Here is a 16,244-nt window from a genome sequence, read left to right as displayed (position 1 = left end):
GAACTGGGGCCGGAACCATGGCTGCTGGGGCCAGGACAGAAGCTGGAACCATGGCTGCTGGGGCCAGGACTGAGGCCGGAATCATGGCCGTGTGGGCCGGTACTGGAGCAGGGACCATGGCTGCTGGGACCGGAACTGAAGCCTGGACCATGGCTGTGTGGGCCAGGTAATGGAGCACGGAAACATGGCTGTGTGGGCCAGTACTGGAGCCGCAAACATGGCTGCAGGGGCTCGGGCTGGTAGCTTGGACTTGGGTCTCCTTCTCTGAGGAGCCTTTTGGAGGCTCCGTGGACCTCCAAAAGCCAGACGAGACCCATCAAAAGCGTTCTCGAAAGAAGCTATGTTGGGAGCTGTGGCAGGCAGGGGGCTAGCATGCCTGGGGCTAGCAGGCCGGGAAACGCATGTCTGGAGGAAGTCCATAATCCAGCCAGGTAAGAACTTCACTAACCCTGGTTTCTCTGTTGCCCTCTGGTACGCCTCTGCCAGGGCAGCCCTCTTCTGCTCCACACTGGTTGCTCCCCTCCATTTACCATAGCTGCAAGCCAGCAAGTAGGTAAATGAATACAACTCCACTTCAAATGGATCATCTGCTGGGTCCATATTTGGTTAGTTCCTTCTGTCAGGGTTGAGTGAAGCAGGCAGGACCCAAATGCAGATTTTACGGGAAATACCTTTATTTCAAGGTTAAATTGTCCAAAACAGAACACAACCCCGTGAACACAGTCACAGACAAACAAGGAACTAACAATGACAGACAGAAAAACCAGAACTAAAATATACACAAGACTAATCACACAAGCAAGACACAGGTGAGGAGGGAGGAGAAAACACAGGGGCACCAGGTGAAAACAATCGGGTAATCAGGTAGGAGGGAAAACAGACAGAAAGCAACAGGCAAGACAGGGGGTGAACACTTTTCAAAATAAAACAGAAAACCAAAGACAGAAAAAGACAAGACAAAACACAACACAGACAGATCGTGACATCACCCTTACTCACTATTTTCTACATTGTAGATTAATACTGAAGACATATATGAATATGATGTTGCCTTTTGCTTTGCACACTCTTGGCTTCTCTCAGTCAGCTTCATGAGGTCGTCACCTAGGGCCGTTCTCATTTAATCAAATCCCCCTCCTCGACTCCTCGACTCCTCGACTCCTCGGTCCTCCGGTAGTGACCCGGAAATGAATTTTAGCGTGCCATGTTGAAGGACATCTCATTTCTCTAAATGCACTTCGAGGACCGAGGATCGAGCGTCGAAGAGGCTCTCTGGAGGAGCTATAACCGAGGATACACTGATGAGTCCTCCACGGTCCTCCACGGCTCCTCCGTGGATGCATTTCCGGCAACAGAGATGTTTCAAAGAGTCGTGACGCACGGCCGGACTTATCTCAGCTAATGACAGCTCTGCATGCATCCCCTGGATATTATTTTATTAACTGCTTTCATCGCGACGAGATGTTTACAGAGAGAACAGCTGTGAGGTCCGTGCAGAAAGTAGAGCAGTGTGTAAAATATATATCACTCAGTATAACAGGCCTACTCTCTTTATTTGCTTTAGATTAGTAGATATCTACAAACAAAGAGTCGATATTTTTCTAAAACCATTTAGTGCTTCACATAATAAAATACACAATGGCTGTATCCTGATGATATGCTTTAGGAGCTGTACTGTAGGTGTGTGTGGTGTATGTGTGTGTGGCACAGTGTGTGCGTAGATGCAGCGGACAGACAGGTCTCAGTTGGTTTGGTGTCCTCTGCTTACTTTTAATACTTGTAGATAAGACTTTTGACGCGTAATTTATTTTCCTCATTCTATAGCGACCAGAGGGGGGAGAGGGGGGGATATATCCAGTCTCTGATAGTGTTACGTTATTATGAGAGTGCTCTGTTTGATTCTGAAATTGTATATATTTATATAAATATATATAAATGTGTGTGTATATGTCTGCATATGTAGCCTGTTATTGTCTCATTATACCGCACTGTGAATGAATTAAAAGTAAATATATAAGTCATCATGAACACATCTGTCCATCAGACAGAGGGCTGTGTAACTATGTAACTGTTTTCTCTTTACCTGCAGTTTTATCCTAGCAATGAGCTCTGCCTGCATCTCCCTCTCAGGGTCATCGCCATCAGCGTCATCTGATATTGGTACGGAAAAAGTCAAGTCAACTTGTATGTCAATCTTGAAATCTTGTGAAATGACGTTTCCAACAATCCCTAATAAAAAAATACAATTATACAGTATACAGATATGTATAGAAATATGTATAACATATGTATATCCTATATACACAATCAACAGACACATTTACACATATACACACATTAAGATACAAAACACAACAATCAATATATACAAAATAACAGTCACTTCAATATCAATATATTTGTGAATGTACATTAGTGCAAGATTGTCCATAGAATGTGCATGTATTGCAAGATTGTCCATAGCAGCGTAAACGTGTCTGGTGCTGGATTTGAGTGTCTGAGTGTGTGTGGGGAGTTATAGTCCAGTGGGGGCAGGGGGGAGAGGGAGGAGGGAGGGGAGAGAGTTCAGCCTCCTGACAGCCTGGTGGAAAAAACTGTTCTAGTCGGGTGGTGCTCCACTTCAGGCTGCGGAACCTCCTCCCTGAAGGCAGGAGGGTGAAGAGGCAGGTGGAGGGATGGGTGGGGTCACCAGCGATGCTGAGTGCTCTGCGGGTGAGGCGGGTGTTGTAAATGTCCAGGGCTGCGTTTCACTTCTCTTATTTTTCATTTCCTCGCTCCTCGGTCTCACCCAACAACACACTCTCACTCCCTAAGCGTCCAGGAGCGACGCTTGGTCAGGGTCCCGTGGCGTCCAGTTGTGACGCGCCGAGGCTCCTTCAGCTTCATAAACCGACGCAAAGAGCTTTCAACTGATTGCAATGTATTCCCATCGGCGGCGGTATTTGACGCTTAGGGAAGCACGGCATTTGTTTGTGTCGGAGGCTGTTAAAGACAATGTGAGCGTCCATTCCCATTGGATAACGGAGAATTGTACACCCGGAAGTAAGTATTCCCCTTACTGTCGATTGATTTGACAGTGATATCTCCACTACTCATCAACTCAAAAACACCAGATTATCCTTGTTAATTAAACGACATTGATAGGTTTTAGTGTGTGTACAATGCTTTTGTCACGTTTTCCCCTTCAATTCTGAGAAACAAGTCGTTTTCTATGAGTTTTGGATGGCCGAAGACATGACATTACCCACAATCCTCTGTAGCAACCATAGACTGTATAACAAAATTAAATAATACATTATTCCGAGTGTGCCTGCTTTTCTCTTTGAAAGTCATCACATAACGGCATTGTAATACACGTTTCAGCTGCATTAAATATGACATATCTGCCGTAGTTAACTCTATTTATAGAGCCCTGATGACAAGACTTCTAGACAAACAGGAACTGCCGCCAAAACTGAAAACTTGACGTGGATCTTAAATATATAAGCAATTAAACAACATCTTACATTTCTTTTCACACAATACGTCTCCTTGCAGTATCAACACTAATTCGGCTGACTTTTATATTTGATCCAATTGGTAGATAGGCTGTATTTACGCCATAACGGTGCACAGCTGATAGAAAGGGACACCTACTGGTTAAAGCACGTTATTGCATTTTATAATTTTATTATTAGATATTAATAGGATCCCTATAAAGTATATTCTTTACTCGTCGTTATTCTCTAATAGTTAATTAAAGACTGTATATAATGACTATTTTGCACATCCCATTCAAGATTTCAAGATTTTCTAAGGTTTATTGACATTAAAGACTGTATATAATGACTATTTTGCACATCCCTTTCAAGATTTCAAGATTTTCTAAGGTTTATTGACATATCATATTATACACAACTACGGTGTAGTTATGCAATGAATGAAAAACTTGGGTCGCAGGTTCCTCAACAGTGCATTACAAGACATCTATCAATATGTGTGTATGACATTACATTGTCATATTCTGCACATTTCTTATACTATCTACATACATCTTATAAGAGTATAATACATATGTATAATATCAGTTAAAATAAGTGCGTAAACATAGTTAACATTGCAGGAAAGCAATATATTAGACGTTAAGTACTTTGTCAGGCTTAATATTTATCTGTAGATACACATTTCACTGTGTGTGCTGTGTGCTCTGCATGTGTGACCATCAAAGAGGGTTTCATCCCTCCATATTCATCTTCTATACCCCCAAAGCTTTTTTCTTATTCAAAAGAAGACCTTAACCTAAAGTATTCTTTAATGTTTAAATAAAGCCGTATTAGTTTGTCTGTTTTGCACATCCTCCTATTAATATCTAATAATAAAATTATAAAATGCAATAACGTGCTTTAACCAGTAGGTGTCCCTTTCTATCAGCTGTGCACCGTTATGGCATAAATACAGCCTATCTACCAATTGGATCAAATATAAAAGTCAGCCGAATTAGTGTTGATACTGCAAGGAGACGTATTGTGTGAAAAGAAATGTAAGATGTTGTTTAATTGCTTATATATTTAAGATCCACGTCAAGTTTTCAGTTTTGGCGGCAGTTCCTGTTTGTCTAGAAGTCTTGTCATCAGGGCTCTATACATAGAGTTAACTACGGCAGATATGTCATATTTAATGCAGCTGAAACGTGTATTACAATGCCGTTATGTGATGACTTTCAAAGAGAAAAGCAAGCACACTCGGAATAATGTATTATTTAATTTTGTTATACAGTCTATGGTTGCTACAGAGGATTGTGGGTAATGTCATGTCTTCGGCCATCCAAAACTCATAGAAAACGACTTGTTTCTCAGAATTGAAGGGGAAAACGTGACAAAAGCATTGTACACACACTAAAACCTATCAATGTTGTATAATTAACAAGGATAATCTGGTGTTTTTGAGTTGATGAGTAGTGGAGATATCACTGTCAAATCAATCGACAGTAAGGGGAATACTTACTTCCGGGTGTACAATTCTCCGTTATCCAATGGGAATGGACGCTCACATTGCCTTTAACAGCCTCCGACACAAACGAATGCCGTGCTTCCCTAAGCGCCAAATACCGCCGCCGATGGGAATACATTGCAATCAGTTGAAAGCTCTTTGCGTCGGTTTATGAAGCTGAAGGAGCCTCGGCGCGTCACAACTGGACGCCACGGGAGCCTGACCAAGCGTCGCTCCTGGACGCTTAGGGAGTGAGAGTGTGTTGCACCGGAAGTTGATTTGTCTGCGCCATCTTGAGTAGCGTCCCAATGGCCTTATTTTTGCCGGAGGAGCGAGGAGCGAGGAGCGAGGAGCGAGGAGCGATAATGGAGGAGCTATAATCGAGGAACCACCAGACCATCCTTCGATGAAATCCTCAGACACTCGCCCCGCCCCCTTACTGTGTATCGCTCACTGATTGGACGATGCAGCGCATGCAATGATCTGATGCTTCTTGACATGAGAGCAGTTTCCCAGCGGAGTGAAGAAAACACATGAAACTCACGGGACTCACTCCTCAGTTTATACTGCGTTTTGTTTCAATTAATGCATCATTCAGTTACAAATATGTGATATATCTGAACAACAAAGTGGTCAAAAATAATTGTATTAATTTATTGGAAACATTTTCATGATCGCTTTTTTCGTTTTACATTTTCATTTATTGTCATTCATTTCCATTCAGTCAGTCATTAAGTGCTATTTAACATGTTAATTTGCTACATATCCACACAAACAAACAAAGTGTGCAATCCAATGAATGTTAATCTAACTGGGTTTTGATAGATAACATATCTCTTTTTCTTCTCTCAATTATTTTATTTATTGTGCACTCTAATCAATATTAATCAAACTAATGTTCGTTTATACATTTTAAGAATGGCGTTTATCTTTTTTGAGAATGAGTTCTTATTTGATTTTATTTATTTGGGTCTACAACAGATGATACAAATGTTTGTGTCAGTAAATGTGTACTAACAGAGGCGGGGGTGTTTGCAGTGGCGTTTTCTCCCGGAGGCCAAGGGAAGCCAGGCTTCCCCTGTTTTTTCGGATTGTAGTTATAATTTAAATAAATAAATAAAAACACTTTGTTTTGTTTCGATAATTCTCCTTTGCTGTGTGTTGCTGCCGGCCCGTCTCTCCCCCACTCTCATTGAGTATTTTACGAAGAGTGAAACAAACAGCGCCCCTCTAGATGTTATGGTGAAACAGTAGATTGCATTCACTGTTGCGAGAGGAGGCCAGCTGAATCGGGCTTCCCTTGGTGAAAAAAACGCTGGGAAACTACGCAAGTGAGGGACGCAAGGAATCCATTTAACCGAAGTGAAACGCAGCACAGGAGTGATGGGAGTGAGGCGCCGATGATCCTCTCAGCTGTGTTTACGATGCGCAGCAGGCTCTTGCGGTTCGATGCTGTGCGGCTTCCGAACCACACCGTGGGTCCTTCTCAGGTCGATTAAATGGAATCCTTGCGTCCCTCACTTGCGTCGTTTCCCTGCGTTTAGTCCCTCCCACCAGGGAAGCATGGAGAGACGCAAGGAAACCACGAGAAGCAGGGAAATGAGTTTTAAGAGCAATGGGACGTCCTTTCCTCCGGAGCGTCACGTGAAGCGACGTCCGTTTGTGATGACGCCGCACAGCTGTTCGTCTGACAGCAGCTCTGTGCCCGTCATTTTCACAAACACCCCCGCCTCTGTTAGTACACATTTACTGACACAAACATTTGTATCATCTGTTGTAGACCCAAATACATTAAATAAAATAAGAACTCATTCTCAAAAAAGATAAACGCCATTCTTAAAATGTATAAACGAACAATAGTTGGATTAATATTGATTAGAGTGCACAATAGAAATAAAATAATTCAGAGAAGAACAAGAGATATGTTATCTATCAAAACCTTTATATATACAGTCTATGATCAAAACCCAGTTAGATTAACATTCATTGTTGCACACTTTGTTTGTGTGGATATGTAGCAAATTAACATGTTAAATAGCACTTAATGACTGACTGAATGGAAATGACAATAAATGAAAATGTAAAACGAAAAAGTGATCATGAAAATGTTTCCAATAAATGAATAAAATGATTTTTGACCACTTTGTTGTTCAGATATATCACATATTTGTAACTGAATGATGCATTCATTGAAACAAAACACAGTATAAACTGAGGAGTGAGTCCCGTGAGTTTCATGTGTTTTCTTCACTCTGCTGGGAAACTGCTCTCATGTCAAGAAGCATCAGATCAGTGCATGCGCTGCATCGTCCAATCAGTGAGCGATACACAGTAAGGGGGCGGGGAGAGTATCTGAGGATTTCACCGGAGGATGGTCTGGTGGTTCCTCGATTATCGCTCCTCCATTATCGCTCCTCGCTCCTCGATCCTCGGTCCTCCGGCAGAAATAAGAGCCATGGGACGCTACTCAAGATGGCGCAGACAAATCAACTTCCGGTGATACCGAGGACCGAGGACCGAGGAAATGAAAATAGTCGACCTGAGAAGGACCCAGTGATGCAGCTGCTGAGGATGCTCTCAATGGCGCCTCGGTAGAAGGTGAGCATGATGGGGGGGGAAGCTTCTGCTCTCTTCAGTTTGCGGACGAAGTAGAGGCGCTGCTGGGCTTTCTTGGTGATTGATGTGGTGTTGTTACTCCAGGAGTTATATGTAATCATTACATTAACAACTAATTATGAAATAACATTATTCAAGAACATGTTTAACCTGTTAAGCACCAAGCCTGTTTTTCATGTTTCAGGCTCGAAAATGACATGCCCAAAACAAATGACTACAACTTAACTTCTAAAAGGCTTATATGAATAATTTCTTTTATCAAAGCAAGGTTACATCTGTGAGTTGGATGTAGAAGTGTCAGAATCAATATAAATGTTTTTTATTTTAAAGAAAATTCAGATTTTACATAGTAAAAAACTGTAAATTATAGTGTCCGTCCAAAAATTATTTTTTACAGATAGTGAAAACTACCCTTGGATGATGGGTTAGTAGACTAAAATTTAGGAATCCAAAGTACAACATATAATAAGTACCTTGTATCAAGATTGATGCAAAACAAGTGACATTTGACCTTTTTAGAGAGGTTTAGCCAAAACCACCCCACCTCTGAGGTGATTTGGGTGAAAATGGTTTTTTTTCTATATCTCTGGCCCCCCTTGCTCGATTTTGATGGTTGACACCTCTTTCTGACCGTTAGAGCCAATAGAATAGAAGGGGGAGGCCCACACACACGCTCATTGTGAAGAGAAAAGGTGGGGGCTGTGCGCATGTAAATGTAAAGCAGAGTGGAGCTACATTCTAGCTCTGGCATTTGGAAACAAAAAAGCAGTTTTATTGCTTATGGATTATCAGAAATAATTTCAAAGAGGGCACAGATACATTGGATTAACCTATGGATTAACTGCAGCATCGTTTTTTTATCGTTTTAATGCCATTGAAGACCAGTTTTGACCAAGGTAAGCCATGTTAGCGTTTCTAGCTACTTAGCTCCACATGTTATGATGTACGCTTTCGTTTATAGCGTCGCAAATGTTTATCACTGAGTGTTGAGGTGGGCACCACTAGATTCAGTGTCTCCAGGACACCAAAAACGAGTGGTTGGCTGTGCATCTAGGATAAGTAATAAGGGAGTTAGAGTGAGTTTAAGTGCCGTTTTAGGTTAATTTTTTTCGCTCGTGGCTAATTCAGAGGCTGAGTGCTAGCATTGTGGGGTTTTTTTGGAGAAAAAAAATTAAAAAGATCAGTTAGCTGAGTTTCTTCCCGTTACATGGATATAAAACGTTCATAGTTTTATTAAATACTAAGATTCCTTAGACGTTGTTTCCTGCAAATGACGCGCTTATCCGCCCGGTACCGGGGGGGCCGTGCGTAACAGGTTAAGGAATACTTTTGTCATCATTTATGTTGTTTTCAACTGTAGTTTAAATCTCATTAATATCAATAACGTGCTGTGGACCTTTTTGTCATGTACCTGCCAGTTCCTCTGTGCTGGTGCTTGGTTCTCCCTGTGAAGGACACTGCTATTATCTCCACCTTTGCATAGGAAAAAACACGAGGAGCACAACTTATTTTCAATTTATTCTAGTGTCACAGTACATTATATTAACTGTATAATGGCCTAAAGTGTACTTAACGTACACTGTAAAAAAAAAACTCGTAAAGAAACGGTCAAAGTACTGGCAGCAGCGGCTGCCAAACAAAAACCCTTAAATTAAAGTAAAATACTTTAACTGAAATAAAGTGAATAAGCCATTCATTTACGGGAATTGTCCTTAAAGATTTTACAGGAAAACACTGTAATTTTACAGATTTATCTGCTCTTTTTACAGTCAATAACCTTTAATAAAAGTACAGCACTAATACTTTAACGTGCAAACACTGTAATTTTACAGATGTATCCTCTCTTTTTACAGTCAAGAACCTTTAATAAAAGTACAGCACTAAAACTTCTACGGGCAAAAAACCCGTAAAGAAAACGGTCAAATGACTGGCAGCCATGGCTGCCAAACAAAAACCATAAAATTAAAGTAAAAATACTTTAACTGAAATAAAGTGCAAAAGCAATTAGTATACAGAAATTGTCCTTAAAGATTTTAGAGGAAACTTTCCTCTCTTTTCAAAATCCATTGTCTTAAAATGTTACATTCAAATACCTTAAATAAAGTTCTGATGAGAAAAACAGTTTTTTACATTTTTTTTTATTAGATTTGTATGATCAAACACTAAAATGAATACAGAACCTAAAGTTCTACAGCCAGAATACTGTTATTTTACAGCTTTTTTCTAACATTTTCCAATCAAACAGGTTCAATAAAATCACAAAATGTTCTGTAGGAAACAATTACTCTGAAAACTTAAAATATAAAAATATTTGTAGAATTATAGTACAACTAATGAATACAGCATTTCATATTTAAACATCATACTTATAAACAGTAGAAACAAACATTCTCAACTGAAAATAACAGAAATTACAAAATGGCAACATATGTTCACATTGTCCATTTGAAGGAGCAGCAGGATTTAGTACGTCTAACAATGGTAGGTTCCAACAAATGGATAACTTGTTCACTCACCCTCCTATCCAAAGTTTGTAGGAGAATGTATATTGGCTGCAAAAAACTTGAGGCCCAATCATGTTTCCTCTGTCCATTATGCGCTACTGTAGACGTGGCAGTGCAACCTAGAGGACAAAAAGATCAGAATCAGAAACGGGTTTATTGCCAGGCAGGTTCACACGTATGAGGAATTTGACTAGGTGTCGTGGTGCATACATACAAATAAAAAACAAAAATAAAAAAAAAGTACACAGATAGTGAACTATATTAAGAACACTGTAATAAAAATATAGTAAGATAGCAATAAAATAAAGCAGTAATATACATCGAAATAGAATGCAATAAATTATAGAATATAAAATATGTGCAGTAAGCAATATTTAAACATTGCATTATTTACCATCCTGTGATCTCCATTATGTAATGCATAGAGTCCGCGTTGTGGATGAGGTAAAGTGTCAGTGGGGGGGCCTTGTTGAGGTGGCGAGAGGTTTTGGTCCTGATGGAGAGAGGTTTTGGTCCTGATGGAGAGAGGTGTTGGTCCTGATGGAGAGAGGTTCTGGTCCTGATGGAGAGAGGTTTTGGTCCTGATGGAGAGAGGTTCTGATCCTGATGGAGAGAGGTTCTGGTCCTGATGGAGAGAGGTTTTGGTCCTGATGGAGAGAGGTTCTGGTCCTGATGGAGAGAGGTTCTGGTCCTGATGGAGAGAGGTTTTGGTCCTGATGGAGAGAGGTTTTGGTCCTGATGGAGAGAGGTTTTGGTCCTGATGGAGAGAGGTTCTGGTCCTGATGGAGAGAGGTTTTGGTCCTGATGGAGAGAGGTTCTGGTCCTGATGGAGAGAGGTTTTGGTCCTGATGGAGAGAGGTTCTGGTCCTGATGGAGAGAGGTTTTGGTCCTGATGGAGAGAGGTTCTGGTGCTGATGGAGAGAGGTTCTGGTCCTGATGGAGAGAGGTTTTGGTCCTGATGGAGAGAGATTTTGGTCCTGATGGAGAGAGATTTTGGTCCTGATGGAGCGCAGCCTCCTGCCAGAGGGGAGGGGGGTGAACAGTTTGTGTCCAGGGTGGGAGGGGTCGGCCACTATCTTCCCTGACCGCCTCAGGGTCCTGGAGGCGTGCAGGTGGTGGAGGGATGGCAGATTGCAGCCGATCACCCTCTCTGCAGAGTGGATGACACGCTGCAGCCTGCCCTTATCCTTGGCTGTGGCTACAGCGTACCAGATGGTGATGGAGGAGGTGAGGATGGACTCAATGATGGAGGTGTAGAAGTTCACCATCATCGTCTTTGGCAGGTTGAATTTCTTCAGCTGCCTCAGGAAGAACATCCTCTGCTGGGCTTTTTTGATGAGGGAGCTGCTGTTCTGCTCCCATTTGAGTTCCTGGGCGATGATGGTGCCCAGGAAGCGGAAAGACTCCACAGCAGTTACTGGGGAGTCACACAGACTGATGGGGGCGGGTGGGGCTGCGTTCTTCCTAAAGTCCACAACCATCTCCACTGTCTTGAGAGCGTTGAGCTCCAGGTGGTTTTCCCCACACCAGGTCACCAGATGGTCCATCTCCCACCTGTAGGCAGACTCGTCCCCACCAGAGATGAGTCCGATGAGGGTGGTGTCGTCTGAACTTCAGGAGCTTGACAGACTGGTGACTGGAGGTGCAGCTGTTGGTGTACAGAAATGAGGTCTGTGGTTGAGACACATTTAAGAGACGGGTCACGTTTTGATCAGCCGGATAATATCCACATCTCTTATAATTTTCGAATCATAACTCTATCGATCATAAATCTATCGATCATAAATCTATCGATTAGATTTATGAAAAGTAGGGTAGACATGTGGAGATTATGCGGCTGAACAAAACGTGATCTGTCTCTTAAATGTGTCTCAAGCACAGACCTTATTTCGAGCTATTTTCCAAAATCCTATGGAGAAATTGCATTGCGTTTTTGTCGAAGGAACCGGAAGAAGTTTACCTCCGGGTTTTAGGACGCGTCACTGTGGTTCTCTATAACCTGGCTGAGCCAATATACAACAATCCGCCATATAACTTTTCAATACATTCTTTATTAACATGTTGGAGGTCCTTAGGTTGGCAGTAAACATAAGGCTCTCCCAGGTTAGGCCAAAGGGTGCATTATATGCACACATATACTGTATAAACTCAAATGTGAATTTTCCTTCACATTGAATCAGCAATCAGAAATTATGCAAATCAAATCAACTTTCAATCAGTCTTTGAGCTCCTTGAGTTGAAAAAGCAAACAGAAAACCTGCACAGAACACTGCACTGAATCATTCAAGGTAAGGCTAAACAGCATACGGCCTGTTAGGGAGTGTCTTTCAGTTCCTTGAGTTTGTCCGTTAGCTGTCTCTCCAAAGTCTCCAGATGTCTTTCCTTTTCCTTAGCAGCTCTTCCAAGGCCATTGGGCTTGGAGATGAAGCTTAGTTTTCTTTTTATGCAACTGTGTACTACTTCTACTCCACTACAATTCAGAGGTAAAGGTGTACTTTGACTCCACTACATGTATTTCCCTTTAGTTACTTTACAGATGTGGATGAATGATGTGAAATATAATCAAGTGTTAAATCATTCTGTAGTTCCACCTGGAGTAAATTCACAAGCTACCCTGCAGTATACAAAGTCATTCAAACTAGCTGCACCTTTACCAGCTTTGAGAGCACTTTAATGATCAATCATTATAAAACATATCATATATATTATTCTGAAATGGAGCCTCAGTGACCTTTGAGATATAATCCTCTTTCAATCCCAAGAAAACATTCTTCCTCAAAGACACATTCACCTCCGACAGACTTTCACTTGTGGACTAGAGTTATCCTGTGGATGAACTCAAGAAACACTATCTCCGCCTACAAGGCCTTCCCCTTCCCTCATTTTCCAAAGTGCAGCCTCTCCTACTAATAGGTGCAGATAACTTTCACCTCATTACCCCAACCAAAAAAGTCTCTTTCGGTCCACAGGGGGCACCAATAGCCCTCCAGCTAGGTTCAAATACAAGATCTCACTCCTCACCCATCAGTGCATCCACGGGAACGCTCCTTCATACCTCAAGGAACTACTCTCCTCACAAACCTCCACACGCAACCTCCATTCTACAACCAACCATCTGCTTCCCCCCCCAGCACCAAACTCTGCACTGTAACCCATAGATTCCACCGGGTCCGTCTGCGCCGCGTTACGGCTGCGCCGCGGTTTTGGTCCGGCCTCCTCCGGCGTCATACCCTACCAAGCGCGTTTCAGAAGCATTTCAGAAGCGGAGCGTCTTGCCTGTCGGCTCGCAGTTTTTGTTGATTTGGGCATATTTCCTGGACAGGCTACTTTGTACAGACAAAGTTAATAATAACTGTAATATTCCAGTTATAAACGACATGAATCAAAGATGTGTTGCTGTATTTTAGTGGTAAAAAAATGCATTCATCATCATAATTATTCTATATATATAATTTACACAGTGCCTGTAAACCGGAGGAGAACGCTGGCATTTCTCCTCCTACTTGAAAGACTACGGAGGGATAGGGTCTGCAAAATTAGTTTGTGTGTGTATATATATATATATATATATATATATATATATGCTCTGAACGTTCCACTTCCTGCCTGCCCGACATTACCTTACGGCTGCGTCGCGTCAAAAATAGGATTCATCCTAATTTTAGAGGAATCCTGCGCCGAGACGCTTCTGGGACGCTTCTGGGATGCTTCTGAGTCGCATGTGGTGGAATAGCACCCATTGACTATAGTGGCCGCGATCGCCGTGAGTGCCGCGGTGCAGCCGTAATGCGCTGCAGACGGACCCGGTGGAATCTAGGGGTAAGAGTCGGGAGGACTGATAATTTATTCCGGCAAATTACTCATACCTACTAATTAACCTAACCGAAGTTATTGAGTCTATGTAAGTTTGCTGCTTGGCTCAGATCCACCAACGTCAGCAAGATCTCACCTCTATTAACTCCCTGAAGAACCAGGTTCAATTAACTGCTGTTTCAATTCAGACGACCCTCTTAATCTGTTTAAGCGATCCCGAAGGATTTTGATATCAGTAAATGAGGTGTGGCCCTACCTAAATGTGAGTGTGGCAGTGTGCAATCTTACCTTTGAAGCAGGAGAGGAGAGCGCTGATGTCTTTTAAGTTGTCCCAATCCAAAAGGTGGGATCAGTTTATTTGAAGAAAAATAGGTCCAAATTTATACAGGGTTTTTACCTTCTCTCGTTACAACATTATAATCATACTAAACATATCATGCTGGGGTTATTTTCTAATCTAAAACCTTAATTCATAGTTCACACATTAAAGTCTTCCGACAAAATCCAAAAGGAATTTCCTCACAGATCGACAGGGTTAACATCCACACACACTATGGCCTGACACATGTAAGAGGTCAGTTCCTCAGAATGTTCAGATTGAATTCCGACATAACCCAGAGGGATCTCCTCGTGGATCGAAGGTTCTAACATTCACAGCCTATAGCCTGACACATTTAAGAGGTTTGCTCCTCAGAATGATCAGTTAGAAATCCTAAGTTTAAAAACTTTCATCCATCCATTCACTCAGCATTCAATACACAGAGATTCAAGCAATAGTTACCAAGTTTGAGAGAACCTTACCGAGAGCAAAAACCCAGCTCTGAAGCTGTTTCTCTCTCACCCAGTGTTTTAAAGCTCAAAACAGGATATAACAACCCAAAGACACCTCCTCCATACCCATATTTGTGGAAACTGGGCATGGCCTTTGATATACAGGACTAGACATGACCAGACATATGCTATGGCATAAGACACACCTTCCCATGTTTGTGTAAAAAGGACATGACCACTACTCTGCAGGACTTGCAAAATATTATTCTCGGCTATGACATAACCACCTTTTTGGGGCCTCAATGTATTTCTCCTTAAGTCAGGAGCCCCCCTCCCCGTGTACTGCTGTGAGGGGAGAGAGAAGAAACTGCCTCTCCTCTTATCAGTGACAACCATAAACCATTATAGGCCTTACACACTCAATTTAACAAACCACTTTGTTTATACTGTAAATATAGAAAATCATAAAATATGATGCATTTTCATTGTGGGTTATACAAGAATATAATTGATTATACTTGATTATAATTAACTTTCGTTTTAAGTATTCATCCTAATATGGAGATCTCAACATACCTCAAGGAACTACTCTCCTCACAAACCTCCACACGCAACCTCCATTCTACAACCAACCATCTGCTTCCCCCCCCCAGCACCAAACTCCGCACCATGGGGGGGCTTTCTGTTCACCTGTGGAATTCCCTCCCAGACAAACTGAGGACTCCACAGACCACTGACTCCTTTAAGAAGTGCCTAAAAACCTTCTTTTCTTTCTCTTCTTATTCTTATTCTTATCATTAGGTTGGACACTCCAAGGGCCCCCCCTATTCAGGAGCCATCGGATGCCCCCCAGAGTCTCTTCACCCCAACTGGAACCCCCGATGCCGAACTCAGTCGTCAGGTGGACAAACTATGGCAGATAGGTGTCCTCCCCTTTCAGAAAGAGCCAGGCATCACCAGATCCAAGCGCCCCTCCAGTCCAGTGGACCCCCTTCCAGCAGCTCATTGACCGGGTCCTGCGTCCCACTCTCAGTATCCAGATATCCGGATGACTACATCGTTCAAAGTGAGGTGTTGGGGCAGGTAAAGGCGGGGCTCCAAGCTAACCTGAAGAAGAGTGAGTTGGGGTATCTGGGGTCGATGGAGTCTCCTCTTTGGTGCCGGGATGGGTGGGAGGTGGTGGTAGGTAGCAGCAGGAGTATGTGCAACACATCTTTCTTCTTAACCTGTTACGCACCGCCCCCCCGGTACCGGGCGGATAAACGCGTCATTTGCAGGAAACAACGTCTAAGGAATCTTAATATTTAATAAACTATGAATGTTTTATATCCATGTAACGGGAAGAAACTCAGCTAACTGATCTTTTAAAAAAAAAAAATCCAAAAAAAAAACACAATGCTAACACTCAGCCTCTGAATTATCCACAAGCGTAAAAATGTAACCTATCACTGCACCTAAACTCACTCATAACTCCCTTATTACTTATCCTAGATGCACAGCCAACCCCTCGATTAGCATCTCCTGGAGACACAGAATCTGGGGGTGCCCACCTCAACACTCAGTGATAAACAT

At 42.2% G+C, this 16,244-nt stretch overlaps 1 pseudogene; it reads right to left on the bottom strand.

Moving 5' to 3' along the window:
* Nucleotides 1-16,244, bottom strand: part of LOC117495161 — a 527,883-nt pseudogene that overhangs the window by 464,093 nt on the left and 47,546 nt on the right.

The sequence above is a fragment of the Trematomus bernacchii genome, unplaced genomic scaffold, assembly GCF_902827165.1.
Source record: "Trematomus bernacchii unplaced genomic scaffold, fTreBer1.1, whole genome shotgun sequence".
Taxonomy (NCBI): Eukaryota; Metazoa; Chordata; class Actinopteri; order Perciformes; family Nototheniidae; genus Trematomus; species Trematomus bernacchii.
Note: the sequence above shows the minus strand (reverse complement) of the source record. Positions and strands in the feature narration are given on the sequence as shown.